This window comes from Leptodactylus fuscus, chromosome 5 (genome assembly GCF_031893055.1).
Source record: "Leptodactylus fuscus isolate aLepFus1 chromosome 5, aLepFus1.hap2, whole genome shotgun sequence".
NCBI lineage: Eukaryota > Metazoa > Chordata > Amphibia > Anura > Leptodactylidae > Leptodactylus > Leptodactylus fuscus.
This window is the reverse complement of record NC_134269.1, coordinates 16,290,439-16,305,405: the sequence shown is the minus strand read 5'-3', so window position 1 is coordinate 16,305,405 and position 14,967 is coordinate 16,290,439. Positions and strand designations below refer to the sequence as shown.

The 14,967-nt window shown below is 48.9% G+C and overlaps 1 protein-coding gene across 1 annotated transcript in view; it reads left to right on the top strand.

Annotated features, from left to right (window-relative positions):
- The window catches only part of LOC142202396 (complement C3-like), a 59,233-nt gene that overhangs the window by 33,134 nt on the left and 11,132 nt on the right, over window positions 1-14,967 (top strand). The window lies entirely within an intron of this gene.

Genomic DNA, 14,967 nt, shown 5'->3' with positions numbered 1-14,967 from the left:
AGTGGGAAAATACCTGGAAACCTTCTTTACTCCCCAAATGGATGGACACAAACCCCAATTTAAGCTCAACAAACAGTAACAACCACCCCTTTAAATCACGTTCCCCATGACAACCACAAATGGAATAGGCAATGGGAATTCCAAAAGCCCTCACCCTTAACTGTCATTTTGAGTGTGTGTGTGTGTGTGTGTGTGTGTGTGTGTGTGTGTGTGTGTGTGTGTGTGTGTGTGTGTGTGCGTGATGTGGTAAGACCTTCCAAAATTCACTTTTCTAGCCCTTAACATGAGCCCTTCCAAACAAAGTTACATGACCTTAAGCTGAGCTACCAGCAGAGATTGAGGCCCTTGGCATGAGTAGAGCCTTGCACCAGCAGTGTTTTTGGCACTTAGGGTGAGTTGAGCCTTGTACCAGCGTGTGTCCCTTAACATCAGGCGGGCCCTAAGTTCTGCGCTTTGCACAAAAGTTCCACATTAACTAGGCTGAATGGTACAAAGATTAGTAGGCCCGAGAACCAGGAACAGATCTTGCAATGGCTGTCAGATAACGCTTAAAGCACATTGTCCACCAGCCAGTCAGCCTCTACCTCCTCTTACCCAACAGTCTTGTCCTCCTTCCACCCAAAATTCCCAATCTTCCCAGAACAATAACCCCAACTGTCCCTGCTCCCCAGAGCTGTTCTCCCTTCCTTTGACTGTACCGCAACCTGCCCCTCCATTTCGCGATTCCACGGACCTAACAGACGAGTATCTGTGTCCAGATGCTCAAACACTAGAGTCTCCTCCATTCCATCTCCGGTCGATTTGGTGGCGGATGACCAGCAACCCACCCTCATCGACGACGATGAGACGCAGTTGCTGTCAGGGCAGCCAGTTGACATGCGCATTGTGCAGGAGGAGGAGGCGAGACAGGAGTTGGAAGAGGAGGTGGTGGACGACGAGGACACCGACCCCACCTGGACAAGGCAGATGTCAAGCTGGGAAAGTAGTGTGGATGTTGAGGCAGGTGCAGCACCAAAAAGGGTAGCTAGAGGCAGAGACATGTCCAGAGGCAGAGGTCAGCTGCTTTGCCGAAGCCAGGCCAGACCCGGAATGTCCGAAGATGTTCCCTTTTGTACCCAGCCCAGAAAAACTCCCCCATCGAGGGCACGTTTCTTGAAGGTGTAGAGTTTTTTCAAGGAATGCGCCGAGGACAGATATAGTGTCGTCTACACAATTTGCCTCTCGAAATCGAGTAGGGGCCCTGAGAAGAGCAACCTGTCCACCACTTCAATGCACCGTCATTTGGAATCCAAGCAATGGAATCAGTGGCAGGCAGCAACGGCGGGACAAACGTCGCCCGCCGTTCATGCCACTGCCTCTGCTCACAGTGCTGGCGATGCACTCCAGAGGACGAGCCAGGACATCACTTCATCTGCCTCCGCCACTTTGTTGACTTCTCCCTCATCCTCCCCTGTTTCTGTCTTATCTCCTTCTCCTGCACCATCAAAGGCACCATCAGGCGCTTCTTTACAACAACCCACCATCTCTCAGACATTGGAGCGCCGGCAGAAATACACCGCTAACCACCCACCCACGCAAGCCTAGAACGCCAACATCGCTAAACTGCTGGCCCAGGAGAGGTTGGCGTTCCGGCTTGTTGAAACTCCCGCCTTCCCGGACCTGATGGCAACTGTGGCACCTCACTATGCCGTCCCTAGCTGTCTCAACTTCTCCCGGTGTGGCGTCCCCGCCTTGCACCAGCACGTGTCACTCAACATCAGGTGGGCCCTTAGTTCCGCGCTTTGCTGCAAGGTCCACTTGACCACCGACACTTGGACAAGTGCCTGTGGTCAGGGATGCTGCAGTGCTTATCTTTAATGACAGGCAGGGTGAATGTGGTGGAGTCTGTTCCCCGGGTGCAAACTGGGGTGGCCTATCTCCTCTCCCAGGCCAAAATTCATGGCAGGAGTAGACTGAAACCCTATGACGCTGCAACCTCCACCACAGCTACTAGCGGCAAACGCTAAAACACTGGTGTGGGGAGACGTCAGCAGGCGGTGCTGAAGCTCATCAGCTTGGGGGACAGACAGCACAGTGCCTCCGAGGTCAGGGATGCCATCCTGGCTGAGATGGCATTTTTTTTTCCCTGCTACACCTGGGGCCTGGCATTTTTACGCCTGTGATAATGGCTGGAACCTGGTAGCGGCTCTGGAGCTTGCCAACCTCCAACACGTTCCATGTTTGGCCCACGTCTAACCTAGTGGTGCAAAGTTTTTTAAAAACATACCCAAATGTACCGAAGCTACTGTTGAAAATGCGGCGCTTGTGCGCCCACTTTTGCAAGTGCACAGGAGTCGCTGCTAGCCTAAAAACACTCTAGCAAGGCCTACATCTGTCCAAACACAGGCTGTTGTCCGTCATTCACACACGCTGAAACCCTACAATACCATATCTTGAGCAGGGTGTGTGAGCTGCACAGACCTTTGATGGAGTTCCATCTACAAAACCCAAGGGTTCCTCAAAGTCAGCAACCAAAGTTTCTGCACCATGAGTTTCCAGGGGTGGCAGAGTTATGGCTAGGGGAAGAGGCATGGATAGGGATGATGTCTAGGGGCAAAAGCAGTGTGGATGTGGAGGCAAGCTAAGCAGGAAAAACTGGGGGTACAAGCTAAGGCATGGACTGGGGTGATGTCTAGGGGCAAAAGCAGTGTGGATGTGGAGGCAAGCTAAGCAGGAAAAACTGGGGGTACAAGCTAAGGCATGGACTGGGGTGATGTCTAGGGGCAAAAGCAGTGTGGATGTGGAGGCAAGCAAAGCAGGGAAAATGGTGGCTAGAGGCAAAGGGATGTCCATAGGCAGCAAGGGCAAAGATGCAAAACTCTCCCGTTTCAAGAATTTTCCTGACTTGTTTCCCCACAAAACATTCCTGGGAGGAGGGCTGAAACACCACCCTCCTCCTCCTCCGCTGTTAGATTGACCCCAGCTACGAGCTGAAAACGCTGCAACACTGGTGTGGGGAGACGTCAGCAGGCTGGGCTGAAGCTCATCAGCTTGGGAGACGGACAGCACATTGCCTCTGAGGTCAGGGATGCCATCCTGGATGAGATGGCAATTTGTTTATCCCCGCTGCCCCTGGGCTCAGTGGGTGAGAGCAAGCGCAGGATAATCGTCGTTTGGCCTGGCGGCCACTGCCTCTTCCACTGTTGACAGGGCTGGCGCTGCAGTCCAGACCAGGAGCCAGGACACCTCCACATCTGCCTCTGACACTTTGGGGAGTTCACCCTTATCCTCACCTTTTCCTGCCATTTCTCCTTTTGCCCGCGCCATCATGCGCCTCTTCCCAGCAACTCCCCATCTCCCAAGCCTTTCATTTCATGCTAAAGTACAGCGCAACCCACCCACATGCCCAAGGCTTCAACGGCCTCATCTCAAGAAATCTGGCCCAGGAGATGTTGGAATCCCGGCTGGGGGACACTCTGCCCTTTTTGGGCAGAGTGTCTACTGCGCCACCGCACTGTGCCGTCCACACCAGCACTTTCCCCCAAACATGAGGCGGTCCCTAAATTCAGCGCTTAGCCCTAAAGTTCCATGTGACCAGTTACGAATGGACAAGTGCATGCGGACAGGGACGCTAACTTTCAATTTGGGCACAGTGGTTGAATGTAGTTGAGGCGTGGACCGGGTCGCAAAATGTGGTGGCCTGACTTGTCTCCCCACACAACATTCCTGGGAGGAGGGCTGAAACACCACCCTCCTCCGCTGTTAAATTGACCCCAGCTACGAGCTGGAAACGCTGCAACACTGGTGTGGGGAGACGTCAGCGGGCCGTGCTGAAGCTCATCAGCTTGGGGGCCAGACAGCACACTGCCTACAAAGTGAGTCATGCCATCCTCGATGAGACGGCAATGTGGTTTTTGCCACTGCACCTGGGCCCAGGCATGTTGTCATGTGTGATAATGGCCGTAACCTGGGATTGGCTCTGTAGCTTGGCAGCCTGCAACATATTCCATGCCTGGGCCACGTTTTTAACTCATTGCTGCTAATCTTTTGAAAAAGGTACCCCAATGTTCCTGAGCTACTGGTGAAAGTGTGGTGCTTGTGCGGATAGTTTTTAAAGTGTATAGTTGCCGCTGCTAGCCTCTATGCACTCCTACAACGCCTGTACCTGCTGGAACAACGGCTGTTGTGCGACGTCTCCACACTGCTGGCACTAAACATATCATGTGTTGAGCAGAGTGTGTGAGCAGCACAGACCTTTGATGTAGTTCCAACTCCAAAACCCTCGGGTTCATCAAAGTCAACTCCCTCAGTTGCTCAACCATGAGTGGCCATGGGTGGCAGACTTATGTGAAATCCCATCCCATCCATTGCACTGGACACGAAACATTAGCATGCGCTCAGCACAACTTCGGATATGGCAGATGCGTTAAGCAGGGTGCAGGGTACAACACAGACCAGGCCCGAGCACCAGGAACAGGTGTTAGAAAAACTGCAGCATCTGCCATTTCCTTCCAATTTTGGGGTTTTGGACCCGCCACCGACTTGTCTGGACCTAAGTGGGGATCATGAGACACAGTTGCCATCAAGGCAAGCTGTGGTCATGTGCGGTTTGCAGTAAGGGGGCAGTGCGCAATTGGAAGAGGAGTTGGTGGATGACGAGGCCACCGACCCCACATGGACAGGGGTGATGTCTAGGGGCTAAAGCAGTGTAGATGTAGAGGGAAGCTAAATCAACAAAAAACCTGGGTAGAAGCAAAGGCATAAACTGGGGTGATGTTTAGGGGTGAAAGCAGAGTAGATGTGGAGGGAAGCTAAGCAGCAAAAACAGTGGGTAGAAGCAAAGGCATGCAAAACTCTACCCTGTTGGAAGACTTATTCCTAGGTCTGGAACACGTTAATGGCCCCCCTGGACAAATTACTGCCACTCAGGGGCCTAGTGTCACCAGGAGGGACAAGTATAGGCGCATGTTGTGGGAATACCTGGCCGACACCAGCTCTGTCCTCTCCGATCCCTCTGTGCTCTACAGCCTAAACTTATTTTCTCATCTTTTTTTCTGAACTGCACATCTCTTGCCTGCTTCCTTTGGGATCTTAGAAATGGTGGTCCACTTCCACAGATGGTAACTTCAATAGACAGTGTAACGGGAGTAGCTGAGGGATCGCTGTCTTAACCACTTTTTGGCACAAAATTAACTTCCAAAGCCAAATATGGTGCAAGTATATGATGCAAGGACACCTACACACCTATCTCTGACACATTGGGGAGTTCACCCTCATGCGCCCTTTTGGCCTGCACCATCATGCGCCTCTTCCCAGCCACTCCACATTTCCCAAGCTTTTCATTGCAGGCAGAAGTACAATACAACCCACCCCCATGCCCAAGCCTGTAACAGCCTCATCGATAAACTGCTGGCCCTGGAGATGTTGGTGTTTGTTTATGCTTCTGGAGACCCAGGCCTTCCGTCAGCAGATGGCAGCTGGGGCACCTCCCTATGCTGGGCCTAGCCGTTACTACTTCTCTTGGTGTGCTGTCTCTGCCTTGCGCCTGCATGTGTCCCATAACATCAGTCGGGCCCAGAGCTCTGCGCTTTGCTGCAAGGTCCACTTGACCACCGACACATGGACAAGCGCCTGTGGTCAGGGATGCTGCAGTGCTTATCTTTAATGACAGGCAGGGTGAATGTGGTGGAGTCTGTTCCCCGGGTGCAAACTGGGGTGGCCTATCTCCTCTCCCAGGCCAAAATTCATGGCAGGAGTAGACTGAAACCCTATGACGCTGCAACCTCCACCCCAGCTACTAGCGGAAAACACTGTAACACTGGCATGGGGAGATGTCAGCAGGCCGTGCTGAAACTGATCAGCTTGGGGGACAGACAGCACAGTGCCTCCGAGGTCAGGGATGCCATCCTGGCTGAGATGGCATTTTTTTTTCCCTGCTACACCTGGGGCCTGGCATTTTTACGCCTGTGATAATGGCTGGAACCTGGTAGCGGCTCTGGAGCTTGCCAACCTCCAACACGTTCCATGTTTGGCCCACGTCTAACCTAGTGGTGCAAAGTTTTTTAAAAACATACCCAAATGTACCGAAGCTACTGTTGAAAATGCGGCGCTTGTGCGCCCACTTTTGCAAGTGCACAGGAGTCGCTGCTAGCCTAAAAACACTCTAGCAAGGCCTACATCTGTCCAAACACAGGCTGTTGTCCGTCATTCACACACGCTGAAACCCTACAATACCATATCTTGAGCAGGGTGTGTGAGCTGCACAGACCTTTGATGGAGTTCCATCTACAAAACCCAAGGGTTCCTCAAAGTCAGCAACCAAAGTTTCTGCACCATGAGTTTCCAGGGGTGGCAGAGTTATGGCTAGGGGAAGAGGCATGGATAGGGATGATGTCTAGGGGCAAAAGCAGTGTGGATGTGGAGGCAAGCTAAGCAGGAAAAACTGGGGGTACAAGCTAAGGCATGGACTGGGGTGATGTCTAGGGGCAAAAGCAGTGTGGATGTGGAGGCAAGCTAAGCAGGAAAAACTGGGGGTACAAGCTAAGGCATGGACTGGGGTGATGTCTAGGGGCAAAAGCAGTGTGGATGTGGAGGCAAGCAAAGCAGGGAAAATGGTGGCTAGAGGCAAAGGGATGTCCATAGGCAGCAAGGGCAAAGATGCAAAACTCTCCCGTTTCAAGAATTTTCCTGACTTGTTTCCCCACAAAACATTCCTGGGAGGAGGGCTGAAACACCACCCTCCTCCTCCTCCGCTGTTAGATTGACCCCAGCTACGAGCTGAAAACGCTGCAACACTGGTGTGGGGAGACGTCAGCAGGCTGGGCTGAAGCTCATCAGCTTGGGAGACGGACAGCACATTGCCTCTGAGGTCAGGGATGCCATCCTGGATGAGATGGCAATTTGTTTATCCCCGCTGCCCCTGGGCTCAGTGGGTGAGAGCAAGCGCAGGATAATCGTCGTTTGGCCTGGCGGCCACTGCCTCTTCCACTGTTGACAGGGCTGGCGCTGCAGTCCAGACCAGGAGCCAGGACACCTCCACATCTGCCTCTGACACTTTGGGGAGTTCACCCTTATCCTCACCTTTTCCTGCCATTTCTCCTTTTGCCCGCGCCATCATGCGCCTCTTCCCAGCAACTCCCCATCTCCCAAGCCTTTCATTTCATGCTAAAGTACAGCGCAACCCACCCACATGCCCAAGGCTTCAACGGCCTCATCTCAAGAAATCTGGCCCAGGAGATGTTGGAATCCCGGCTGGGGGACACTCTGCCCTTTTTGGGCAGAGTGTCTACTGCGCCACCGCACTGTGCCGTCCACACCAGCACTTTCCCCCAAACATGAGGCGGTCCCTAAATTCAGCGCTTAGCCCTAAAGTTCCATGTGACCAGTTACGAATGGACAAGTGCATGCGGACAGGGACGCTAACTTTCAATTTGGGCACAGTGGTTGAATGTAGTTGAGGCGTGGACCGGGTCGCAAAATGTGGTGGCCTGACTTGTCTCCCCACACAACATTCCTGGGAGGAGGGCTGAAACACCACCCTCCTCCGCTGTTAAATTGACCCCAGCTACGAGCTGGAAACGCTGCAACACTGGTGTGGGGAGACGTCAGCGGGCCGTGCTGAAGCTCATCAGCTTGGGGGCCAGACAGCACACTGCCTACAAAGTGAGTCATGCCATCCTCGATGAGACGGCAATGTGGTTTTTGCCACTGCACCTGGGCCCAGGCATGTTGTCATGTGTGATAATGGCCGTAACCTGGGATTGGCTCTGTAGCTTGGCAGCCTGCAACATATTCCATGCCTGGGCCACGTTTTTAACTCATTGCTGCTAATCTTTTGAAAAAGGTACCCCAATGTTCCTGAGCTACTGGTGAAAGTGTGGTGCTTGTGCGGATAGTTTTTAAAGTGTATAGTTGCCGCTGCTAGCCTCTATGCACTCCTACAACGCCTGTACCTGCTGGAACAACGGCTGTTGTGCGACGTCTCCACACTGCTGGCACTAAACATATCATGTGTTGAGCAGAGTGTGTGAGCAGCACAGACCTTTGATGTAGTTCCAACTCCAAAACCCTCGGGTTCATCAAAGTCAACTCCCTCAGTTGCTCAACCATGAGTGGCCATGGGTGGCAGACTTATGTGAAATCCCATCCCATCCATTGCACTGGACACGAAACATTAGCATGCGCTCAGCACAACTTCGGATATGGCAGATGCGTTAAGCAGGGTGCAGGGTACAACACAGACCAGGCCCGAGCACCAGGAACAGGTGTTAGAAAAACTGCAGCATCTGCCATTTCCTTCCAATTTTGGGGTTTTGGACCCGCCACCGACTTGTCTGGACCTAAGTGGGGATCATGAGACACAGTTGCCATCAAGGCAAGCTGTGGTCATGTGCGGTTTGCAGTAAGGGGGCAGTGCGCAATTGGAAGAGGAGTTGGTGGATGACGAGGCCACCGACCCCACATGGACAGGGGTGATGTCTAGGGGCTAAAGCAGTGTAGATGTAGAGGGAAGCTAAATCAACAAAAAACCTGGGTAGAAGCAAAGGCATAAACTGGGGTGATGTTTAGGGGTGAAAGCAGAGTAGATGTGGAGGGAAGCTAAGCAGCAAAAACAGTGGGTAGAAGCAAAGGCATGCAAAACTCTACCCTGTTGGAAGACTTATTCCTAGGTCTGGAACACGTTAATGGCCCCCCTGGACAAATTACTGCCACTCAGGGGCCTAGTGTCACCAGGAGGGACAAGTATAGGCGCATGTTGTGGGAATACCTGGCCGACACCAGCTCTGTCCTCTCCGATCCCTCTGTGCTCTACAGCCTAAACTTATTTTCTCATCTTTTTTTCTGAACTGCACATCTCTTGCCTGCTTCCTTTGGGATCTTAGAAATGGTGGTCCACTTCCACAGATGGTAACTTCAATAGACAGTGTAACGGGAGTAGCTGAGGGATCGCTGTCTTAACCACTTTTTGGCACAAAATTAACTTCCAAAGCCAAATATGGTGCAAGTATATGATGCAAGGACACCTACACACCTATCTCTGACACATTGGGGAGTTCACCCTCATGCGCCCTTTTGGCCTGCACCATCATGCGCCTCTTCCCAGCCACTCCACATTTCCCAAGCTTTTCATTGCAGGCAGAAGTACAATACAACCCACCCCCATGCCCAAGCCTGTAACAGCCTCATCGATAAACTGCTGGCCCTGGAGATGTTGGTGTTTGTTTATGCTTCTGGAGACCCAGGCCTTCCGTCAGCAGATGGCAGCTGGGGCACCTCCCTATGCTGGGCCTAGCCGTTACTACTTCTCTTGGTGTGCTGTCTCTGCCTTGCACCTGCATGTGTCCCATAACATCAGTCGGGCCCAGAGCTCTGCGCTTTGCTGCAAGGTCCACTTGACCACCGACACATGGACAAGCGCCTGTGGTCAGGGATGCTGCAGTGCTTATCTTTAATGACAGGCAGGGTGAATGTGGTGGAGTCTGTTCCCCGGGTGCAAACTGGGGTGGCCTATCTCCTCTCCCAGGCCAAAATTCATGGCAGGAGTAGACTGAAACCCTACGAAGCTGCAACCTCCACCCCAGCTACTAGCGGAAAACACTGTAACACTGGCATGGGGAGATGTCAGCAGGCCGTGCTGAAACTGATCAGCTTGGGGGACAGACAGCACAGTGCCTCCGAGGTCAGGGATGCCATCCTGGCTGAGATGGCATTTTTTTTTCCCTGCTACACCTGGGGCCTGGCATTTTTGCGCCTGTGATAATGGCTGGAACCTGGTAGCAGATCTGGAGCTTGCCAGACTCAAACACGGTCCACGCATGGCCCACGTTTTCCAACTTGTTGGTGCCATGTTTCTTTGAAACCTACACCATTGTGCCTGATATACAGGTCAAAGTGGGGCCATTTTCGTAAGTGAGAACTAGCCTCTGCTAGGCAGAAAACATTCAGAGCACACTCCTCTCATCTTCGCACCGTTGGCTGGCGGAGGAAGACGAGGGGGTTGGAGTGGCATCTGATGTCCCTATCCCACACGAGGCTAGAGGGTGCACTTCAGTGCATCCCATTGCTTCACCACAAATGGTGTGAAGGGGAGTGGAAAATGGAGGAAATGGAGAGTGACCCTTACAGTTGGGGCCAGCAAAGGCATGCCAAGTAACACACTGGCACACATGGCTGACTTCATCTTGGGTTGCTTTTCAACACATATTTCACATCATGAAGAACAAATAATACTGGATTTTTTCAAGCCTCGAACCCCGGTCTAGGTCTAATGTCTGTTCCTTTCTTATATTAGGGGAGAGGGAAAAAAAATTACTTCAGTGATACGTTTAGCGTACATAGACTGACTATTAATGTGTATCCCACTTAGTGTTGTTAGGGTTACACACCGTCACAACCTGGCTAAAGCTTCTATAGCTGTTAATAAAGTCAACATAACTTTACGGTATCCAAAAAGACAGCTGGTACCGACAGAGAGCAAGACAAATGTCACCCAAAGCTGTGAGCTCTGAACACCCACAGTGACTTTGGCGTCATCATCATTATAAGGGAGCGGGTGGTAATAAATAACTTGGCAGTGCCTAAAACCCAAAAAGCTTATACAACTATATTTACATTAAGATACACAAATGAAACTTTTCAGTAGCATGTCATGAGACAAGCTGATAAGCTCTTCCTTTGTGCAGTGCTATTTGAAAGTTAAACGCTGCCTTTATTTTAATTCTGGAGAAGGTGCAGACATTAGATTTAGAACATGTTGTCTTCATTGTCCAAATCCTCTATATAGGTAACGTGTTTTTCGGGCCGAGCTGTCTGGGAACGAGCTGGTGCAGCACTGACAACCTGGGTGAATATGGCAAGAGCCTGAGATGTAGGGTGAATGAATCCCCAAATTATTTGTGGAATTCCCAGTGAGACAATGGCACTGTATACCAGTAGCAAAAATTGTGGGTGCACGTAACCCCCATATATTCTTTGAATTCCCAGTCAGACAATGGCACTGTATACCAGTAGCAAAAATTGTGGGTGCACATAACCCCCATATATTCTTTGAATTCCCAGTCAGACAATGGCACTGTATACCAGTAGCAAAAATTGTGGGTGCACGTAACCCCCATATATTCTTTGAATTCCCAGTCAGACAATGGCACTGTATACCAGTATTAAAAATTGTGGGTGCACATAACCCCCATATATTCTTTGAATTCCCAGTCAGACAATGGCACTATATACCAGTATTAAAAATTGTGGGTGCACATAACCCCCATATATTCTTTGAATTCCCAGTCAGACAATGGCACTGTATACCAGTATTAAAAATTGTGGGTGCACATAACCCCCATATATTCTTTGAATTCCCAGTCAGACAATGGCACTGTATACCAGTATTAAAAATTGTGGGTGCACATAACCCCCATATATTCTTTGAATTCCCAGTCAGACAATGGCACTGTATACCAGTATTAAAAATTGTGGGTGCACATAACCCCCATATATTCTTTGAATTCCCAGTCAGACAATGGCACTATATACCAGTATTAAAAATTGTGGGTGCACATAACCCCCATATATTCTTTGAATTCCCAGTCAGACAATGGCACTATATACCAGTAGTAAAAATTGTGGGTGCACGTAACCCCCATATATTCTTTGAATTCCCAGTCAGACAATGGCACTGTATAGCAGTAGCAAAAATTGTGGGTGCACGTAACCCCCATATATTCTTTGAATTCCCAGTCAGACAATGGCACTGTATACCAGTATTAAAAATTGTGGGTGCACATAACCCCCATATATTCTTTGAATTCCCAGTCAGACAATGGCACTGTATACCAGTATTAAAAATTGTGGGTGCACATAACCCCCATATATTCTTTGAATTCCCAGTCAGACAATGGCACTGTATACCAGTATTAAAAATTGTGGGTGCACATAACCCCCATATATTCTTTGAATTCCCAGTCAGACAATGGCACTATATACCAGTATTAAAAATTGTGGGTGCACATAACCCCCATATATTCTTTGAATTCCCAGTCAGACAATGGCACTATATACCAGTATTAAAAATTGTGGGTGCACGTAACCCCCATATATTCTTTGAATTCCCAGTCAGACAATGGCACTGTATACCAGTAGTAAAAATTGTGGGTGCACGTAACCCCCATATATTCTTTGAATTCCCAGTCAGACAATGGAACTGTATAGCAGTAGCAAAAATTGTGGGTGCACGTAACCCCCATATATTCTTTGAATTCCCAGTCAGACAATGGCACTGTATACCAGTAGTAAAAATTGTGGGTGCACATAACCCCCATATATTCTTTGAATTCCCAGTCAGACAATGGCACTATATACCAGTAGTAAAAATTGTGGGTGCACATAACCCCCATATATTCTTTGAATTCCCAGTCAGACAATGGCACTGTATACCAGTATTAAAAATTGTGGGTGCACATAACCCCCATATATTCTTTGAATTCCCAGTCAGACAATGGCACTGTATACCAGTAGTAAAAATTGTGGGTGCACATAACCCCCATATATTCTTTGAATTCCCAGTCAGACAATGGCACTATATACCAGTAGTAAAAATTGTGGGTGCACATAACCCCCATATATTCTTTGAATTCCCAGTCAGACAATGGCACTATATACCAGTAGTAAAAATTGTGGGTGCACATAACCCCCATATATTCTTTGAATTCCCAGTCAGACAATGGCACTGTATACCAGTAGTAAAAATTGTGGGTGCACATAACCCCCATATATTCTTTGAATTCCCAGTCAGACAATGGCACTATATACCAGTATTAAAAATTGTGGGTGCACATAACCCCCATATATTCTTTGAATTCCCAGTCAGACAATGGCACTATATACCAGTATTAAAAATTGTGGGTGCACATAACCCCCATATATTCTTTGAATTCCCAGTCAGACAATGGCACTATATACCAGTAGTAAAAATTGTGGGTGCACATAACCCCCATATATTCTTTGAATTCCCAGTCAGACAATGGCACTATATACCAGTAGTAAAAATTGTGGGTGCACATAACCCCCATATATTCTTTGAATTCCCAGTCAGACAATGGCACTGTATACCAGTAGTAAAAATTGTGGGTGCACATAACCCCCATATATTCTTTGAATTCCCAGTCAGACAATGGCACTGTATACCAGTAGTAAAAATTGTGGGTGCACATAACCCCCATATATTCTTTGAATTCCCAGTCAGACAATGGCACTATATACCAGTAGTAAAAATTGTGGGTGCACATAACCCCCATATATTCTTTGAATTCCCAGTCAGACAATGGCACTGTATACCAGTAGTAAAAATTGTGGGTGCACGTAACCCCCATATATTCTTTGAATTCCCAGTCAGACAATGGCACTGTATACCAGTATTAAAAATTGTGGGTGCACATAACCCCCATATATTCTTTGAATTCCCAGTCAGACAATGGCACTGTATACCAGTAGTAAAAATTGTGGGTGCACGTAACCCCCATATATTCTTTGAATTCCCAGTCAGACAATGGAACTGTATAGCAGTAGCAAAAATTGTGGGTGCACGTAACCCCCATATATTCTTTGAATTCCCAGTCAGACAATGGCACTGTATACCAGTAGTAAAAATTGTGGGTGCACATAACCCCCATATATTCTTTGAATTCCCAGTCAGACAATGGCACTATATACCAGTAGTAAAAATTGTGGGTGCACATAACCCCCATATATTCTTTGAATTCCCAGTCAGACAATGGCACTGTATACCAGTATTAAAAATTGTGGGTGCACATAACCCCCATATATTCTTTGAATTCCCAGTCAGACAATGGCACTGTATACCAGTAGTAAAAATTGTGGGTGCACATAACCCCCATATATTCTTTGAATTCCCAGTCAGACAATGGCACTATATACCAGTAGTAAAAATTGTGGGTGCACATAACCCCCATATATTCTTTGAATTCCCAGTCAGACAATGGCACTATATACCAGTAGTAAAAATTGTGGGTGCACATAACCCCCATATATTCTTTGAATTCCCAGTCAGACAATGGCACTATATACCAGTAGTAAAAATTGTGGGTGCACATAACCCCCATATATTCTTTGAATTCCCAGTCAGACAATGGCACTGTATACCAGTAGTAAAAATTGTGGGTGCACATAACCCCCATATATTCTTTGAATTCCCAGTCAGACAATGGAACTGTATACCAGTAGCAAAAATTGTGGGTGCACGTAACCCCCATATATTCTTTGAATTCCCAGTCAGACAATGACACTATATACCAGTATTAAAAATTGTGGGTGCACATAACCCCCATATATTCTTTGAATTCCCAGTCAGACAATGGCACTATATACCAGTAGCAAAAATTGTGGGTGTATATAGCCCCAATTCTATTGCTAGGGGACTTGCAGGGTATTTCTGAGGTGAAGGTGGGGGGGCACACCGTTGGAACGGGGATTTGGGGTGTATATATGGGGTATACGGGAATACACTGTCAGTGTGTTCCATTCAGGATCCTGGGAAAGCTGGGTTGCGGCGATTGAGCCCGTCAGTGCCACGTTACACTGACAAGCTTCTCCCTGGAATTGAAGTTATATGTAAGCCCAATATATTCTTTGAATTCCCAGTGAGACAATGGCACTATATGGCAGTAGCAAAAATAGTGGGTGTATATAGCCCCAATCCTATTGCTAGGGGACTTGCAGGGTATTTCTGGGGTGAAGGTGGGGGGGCACACCGTTGGAACGGGTATCGGGGGTATATATCGGGTATACGGGAATACACTGACAGTGTGTTCCATTCAGGATCCTGGGAAAGCTGGGTTGCGGCGATTGAGCCCGTCAGTGCCACGTTACACTGACAAGCTTCTCCCTGGAATTTAGCTCTTATAAGAACTGTTGGTTGTCTTCTCCTTCCTATCCTAGCCTGTCCCTGCCTACCCAGAATCTAACCCCTAGCTAACT